Consider the following 6582-nt stretch of genomic DNA (forward strand, 5'->3'; position numbering starts at 1 on the left):
GGGAGCGCTGTCTGGGACGGGGTGAGGTTCCCCTGCCATGGCAGGGGTGGTAATGGGTGGGTTTTAAGGTCCCTTTCAACCCAAACCATGCCGTGAATCTGTGATTCCCTGATCCTACTTGATTCTTACAGCTGGAACAAAAATAACCCCACCAATATTTCATGTCTTGTAGACAAACTAAATGGAAGAAAGTGATGTTTTAATGACACAGTACTCTGTTTAGAATTTCAGGAGGTCCATTGGGCCAAAATCCTACTCAGCATTTTTGCACCACTCAGAGGAGTAATATTTTTTGAGAAAAAAAAGGAGAGACTACATCTGGTATACTCTGTGTACACAGCTTGGAGCAGGGAAGGCTACCTTGGTTTGCAAAGTATGATCAAGGAAAATCCCAGCTGTTTTTTTTTTTTCCTTTTTTTGTTTTGTTTTGCTTTTTCCTTTTTTTTTTTTTTTTGGGGGGGGTTTTTGGGGTTTTTTTTTGGTTGGGCTGGGCTGGTTTTATTGGTTTTTTTTGTTTTGATTTTTTGGTTGTTTTTGTTTTGTTTTGGGTTTTTGGTTGTTTAGTTGGTTTTGGTTTGGGTTTTTTTTATTATGTAAGCTGAAGTACATCTTTTGGGTATGATTTCGTCATGAGGGTGAAAATTCAGAGCAATTGGTTTTTTTGGCAGCTTTGGAAAAAAATTGCATTTCTCTTTCCACCTGTAAACAGCCCACAGAAAATGCTTCTCAATAGTTAAAGAAAAATTACATACAAGTATGATTCTAGCAGAGAAAAAAACAACCATAAAATAAACTATGGTTCTTATCTGTTTTCTTCTGGGTCACACTGTACAGGTTGCCTTGAGCTGAGTTTCTGATTTTGCTTTCACATTTTCACAATGAAAACCCCTGACATCTTAAGACTTGCACCTGAAGACTCCTCAGGAAGGCTGCTTCTATGCTACACTCCCCCTCAGGGTAGACAGTATTCCTCTATGACAAAATTATGGACACTTACCATCACGAAAACTCCTCTATTTAGGCCAAAAAAGATTGCAAATTTCTGAGGAAATAAAAATAAACCTTATAATAATAAATTTACCTGTCTAAGCAAACACTACCAAGCTCTGGGTCTCAGTGATTGAGGGTCTTGAGGGTTGACAAGTCTTGATTGAAGTCTCCAGCATTGATCAATGTTCTGTTTTCCAATGGGAAATGTAAATTTTTTTATTGGAAATATGGCTTGGTTGTGTACGTCAGAATTTTCTCAGTCTCTCCTGACATCCAGGCTGAAGTGACAATTTTTTTTTTACTTGCTGATCCCAACAGAATAAATGAGGATATCTAGGCAGCATGCCTGCATCAGTGAGTTTGCACGCAAAGTTGAGGACAGAATGCCACATGGTGCTAAAACATAACTCTTCTGTGTTTTACAACAGAATAATATCAGGAAGGAGGTTAAAACTTCTGCAGTTGTTCTGTGACAGTCCTCCACATCTGAAAATGCTGCAATTTTAGGGGATGACCAAACCAATTGATTTAGATCAGGGCATAGATGGTAGTGGAAGGATATTCAAAGCTCCCTGGATCTGGATTTGGGAGATAATTTATGGTCTGCAGTCTTGAAGTCAAAGAGAGCTTTCATATCCAAAAAAGTCCCTCTCTCTCATGTCAGAGAAGTGGTCTCACGCATCTCAGCGCTGAGGCATGACAGCACTGGAGCAGAATTTGCAGCTGCATGTAGAAAACATTACAGAAATGTCATGGGTTAAACCCAGCCCTTCTTTCTCAGGGAAAAATATTCTTTTGAGGCCTTGTGTAAGTGAAAATATAACTTCTTCCTGCTTTATAGAGTTCCTTGAAATTGCCCACCAGCCCAATCTGTAGCAGCTGCAAAGGACTTCTTTTGGAGCATTTCAGCTCTCTTTCTCACCCATGATGCCCTCATCAAGTGAGCTTGTACCTCAACAGTTGAAATGCATTTTCCTTTTCTTCACATTCAGATACCTTTTTCCATCTGGCATCAACTGCAATCTTGTTCTCCTTGTTGTCCATTAACAAAACACATTTGGAAACCTCTGGGTACCTTTAGGGAACAAGTATTGATTTACAAACTTCTGTGGAAGAAAAAAATTGTTTCTTTCTGAGAAAATGATCTCCTCTGAGATGTCAGACTCTTTTGACACTGAGTTGATGGATAACCTTGCTCCCCTCTAACAATCACATTCTAAAAAGCCTCACTGATTAAAACCTGATTCCTCTAATTTGGATTTGGGACTGCCACGTGTCTCTTATTCAGTCTTTGCAATAGAGCCATTGAACGTCAACATAAATACCCTTGTAAGCGTGAGAAGAACATGGATGTAAATTTCCTTTGGGTCAAAAAGATTAATTTGTTCTATTAATTAGCATTCAGGCCACTGAGATTTAAATACAACTTGGGGAATGCTAAGCAAAATAGTCTACAAGGATCTAATATCTACTTTGTTCTACTTGATTAAACACAACACAAGTGCCACTGGACCTCTTGGAACTACATAATATACTTTTATACCCAGATGTCCCAGTTTCTCCTTCATTTCCATTTACTCAGACTTTTAAACTGCAATACGTGCTATCAAATCTCCCATGCAGAGAGAAAGTCTGAAAGAAAATAGCTTTCTTCAGCCAAGTGCTTTTTTTCCGTCTTCTTTTTCTTTTTTTTCTTTTTCTTTCCTTGTATTTTGTCTTCCTTCTTTCCCGACTTTCCTGTATGGCTTAAACCTCAAATTGACTTCAGGAAGAACTGATAAGCTGTAGACTGGTTTTATTTGTATCCAAATATATCTATATCTATATCTATATCTATTTGGATATATATATTATGTATACATATTATTTATACTTATTTGATTCAATAAGTAGCTTGTGTCTGTTAATTCACATTGAGAATCACAGTCACAAGCTCTTCTTGCAATGCTTTAAGCATTTTATCCACTGAAAAAGGGCCACTGAAGCACCTTTTTAAAAAAAAAAAATCTAGTTAAACATTAAATAAAGTAATTTTAAAGACTTTTTTCTTGTTTAAAACACAACACTTCCTCTTATGACAAAGCCTTTTATTTTTTTCCCTTTCTTATTTGAAAAAAAAAAAAAGTCAACATTTCACCTTCATATTAATCATCTTTCATTAGCATATAGTATAGTCAATCTTCTTAATTGCTTATTTTTTAGTTGCATGCCATAAGTAAGATCAGGTAAATCCTTCTTGGATTTTTTTGTTCCCCTCATGTTTGCAGCTGTTCTACCTACATTGCAGCAATATCTGTCCTACTTTATTCAGACTTCTAAATCCAACATCATCCCTTTTTAACAGCTTGTGAATGGATTCCTGGGAACACACGAAATAGGCCAATGGTATGGTGTGAGCCCCGGGGCAAGTAACTGAAATAACAAAGGTCTGAACTGGAGAGAACATCCATGTTGATGGAAATAACCAGGGTATGACAGAATAAATATAAATTTTCCAAAATTATTAAAATGCCTTGTATTTGGAGAGTGAAAAAAGGTGGTGTGCCTATAAATTCTTGTTAGCTTGTACTGTGAAGGCTGTATTTATATATTTGCATGGTCATGTGCACCAATCCCCTACGCAGAAAAAAAATTTTCATGAATTATGCTCATCAAGAATACATTTTTTAGTTTGTCCTTGTTAGTCATAATCCATACCCTTAACTTTGTAACTTGAAATGGTATAGAAACAAAAACAAAACAAAAGTAATGGTTAAATGAAACTGAAAGGTGAGCACCTCATCTACTGAAAACTGAATTTGTCAGTGAAGGGTGTAATCATTACTGAGTAATCCAGGTTTCACATGTGTTAGAACATAAAAAAAATCTTCTTATTTAATTAACAAATCCTTCATTTCAACCTGAGTAGGAAGTAATTCAGAGAAAATTATAGTGTGCATTACATAGTTCAGCTTTTAATCTTAAGCAAAAATGTCCTTGGAGATGTACCCAAAAATACTCAATCTCAATATTTTACTAGTTTCTAGAGCTGAAAGGTAATCTGGGCCAGATCCCAGCTGGTAAAAATAGGTACAGCTCTACACTGTCCAGCTTGGGATAACATATCTGCAAAGATCTGAGACACCAATATGTTGCTTTCCATAGACCAACAATTATGTGTGTGATCAGGTATGAAAATCTTATTATTCTCTCCGAAAATAGTCAATGTCCTTTCGGCCTTTGAAAGTCACAGGCTTTGTACAACTTTATTTGTTAGGTATAAGCTCTTTTTTCAAGTACAAAAAAAAAGTGAACTTAAGGAAGATTTCAATTTTTTTTCAGCTGTGTATATTTTGTGAATTTTCATTCCCCCGACAGCAGAGTGATTAGTCTACCGATCTTTTCATTTCACTTGGAAGAGACAGCAAAAGCAGGGAAACGTTGTTTATTGATGTATTGCTATCATTGCTGCAGTGACAGCTTTAGTCATATTCCATGTGAGAGAGTCATTAGCCAAATGGAAATCTGAGGCCAGAAAGCATTCCTGATGCTCAATGAGATAGCTCAGTTATTTGAAAAACAGTGTGTATTTCATCACAAAAGCCTCAAATTCTTTCCCAGGATAATTTATTTTTCAGGCTTTATAATTCAAAGCAGTGACACCCAAGCCTTCCATTGCCTCTCAATATTCAGGTCGATTCTGGTGGTACATTTTTTCCATGCAGATCTCTACACCTGCAGCAAACCTGTGTTGTTTGGATGCTTTCATATCCATGAGGGTCCAGTTCCACGTTCTTACATTGGTTTTATATACATGCAAAAGCAGAGAAGCAGACTGTAAAATTTTCCAGCCTTCTGCAAGTGAAAACTTCGACTGTTCACCTACACGAATCTAAAATAAATCTGAAAAAGAAATAAGCGGTCGATATTCTGTGCTGATACAACCAACATAGAGTATGTCTTCTGAGTGGTATTGGTACTGAATTAAATGTGTTATTCTATTTCCTGAATATCTAAAAAAGTCTTTCTATCCCAGTGACCTCATCAGTTCTGTCTCCCTTTGCAACACTGCAGGTTTAAATGTCATAAATTTTAGTGTGAAAACCCTCCCTTCCTTTCATTATGACATTTCAGTGTAACTTGAACAAAATTGCTTGGCAATGGATTGTATTTAAATAAAAATGAGAAACAATAGTTAAAAAACCCAAAAAAATCCCCCACAAACAAAAACTTTCATCAAAACTGACCTTTGAGACCCACCAACTTTTTGATCCAAATGTAATACAGAAATACTTTGTGATTATCATTCTCCTTTAAAATTTAATTACTCCTCAACCAATGTCTCACTTTTTGTTTCCATGTTTTCTGTCAATTTTAATATCTTTACTTGAAGAGCTGTGCACACTTTCCCTTCTTACTCCAAACACGCACATAAGACTTGTACATTTGTACTAAAGAGTTGAATACCTTTCCAGTGATACAATTACTAGAATTTGCATTTTCCATCAAATTAGTTAAAACAAATAGCAGTGTAGAAAACTTTTGTTGTGATTATGAATCATTCTGTGCTAGAAAATTATCGAATTCACTGGACTCATTTAAGATATTCATTAAAACCCAGATTATAAAACTTTCAAGATTTCTGATAATAGAATAAAAACATTAATTTATTACAACACAAAGACTGTGTGTGGGGAAATTCTTGTGAATTCTTGATAATGATGAAAAATTTCTTCCAATGTGGCCTTCTGCCTTGTTCAGAAAATTTAAGGAACTTCCACTTCAGACAGGCTCCTGGGCTTTCTGGCTATTTGCAAGAAATATCATACTATAAAATATTAATGTTTATATTAAAGGTCCTTAGCAAAACAGATTAAACACTAAAGAATCAACCAACATAAGAAGCTTAGGGTCTTAGCCTGCAGAATGTCTGCAAAAGCTCAGACTCACACTCCCAGGGCCTACTGCTCTTTCAGGCAGAATTAATGCTTTGATATTGACCATATAACATTGCACTGCTAGGGACTGGAAAATGTTTTTCCCCAAGCAGTTCATCCCCATTTCACTCATGAGGTGCAAAAATTAATTTATGTTTGGGAATAAGTGTGGGCAGATGAACTCTTCTCTGTGTTAAACGCTGGCCAGTGTCTGGGCCCAGAGAGAGGTGGGGACTGGTGCTGGATCCAGGTTGTGGATGGTCCCTTCTGGTGTTCCCCAGGGCTCAGCACTGGGCCCAGTTCTGTTCAATATCTTTATTGATGTCTGGATGAGGAGATCAAGTGCTCCCTCAGTGAATTTGTGGATGACAGCAGCTTGGGTGGAAGTGTTGATCTGCTTCAGGGCAGGAAGGTTCTGCAGAGGGAGCTGGACAGGCTGGGCCATGGGCTGAGGCCAGTCGTGTGACGGTCAACAAGGCCAAGTGCTGGGCCCTGCCCTTGGGTCACACCAACCCCCTGCAGCTCCAGGCTGGGGCAGAGGGGCTGGAAAGCTGGGAAAGGCCCTGGGGGTGCTGGTGACAGCAGCTGGACACAGCCCAGGGGTGCCCAGGGGCCAAGAGGCCAATGGCCACCGGGCTGTCCCCGCCCTGGCGTGGCAGCGGGGGGGGGGCGCGGG

The sequence above is a fragment of the Corvus brachyrhynchos genome, unplaced genomic scaffold (assembly GCF_000691975.1).
Source record: "Corvus brachyrhynchos isolate BGI_N302 unplaced genomic scaffold, ASM69197v1 scaffold376, whole genome shotgun sequence".
NCBI lineage: Eukaryota > Metazoa > Chordata > Aves > Passeriformes > Corvidae > Corvus > Corvus brachyrhynchos.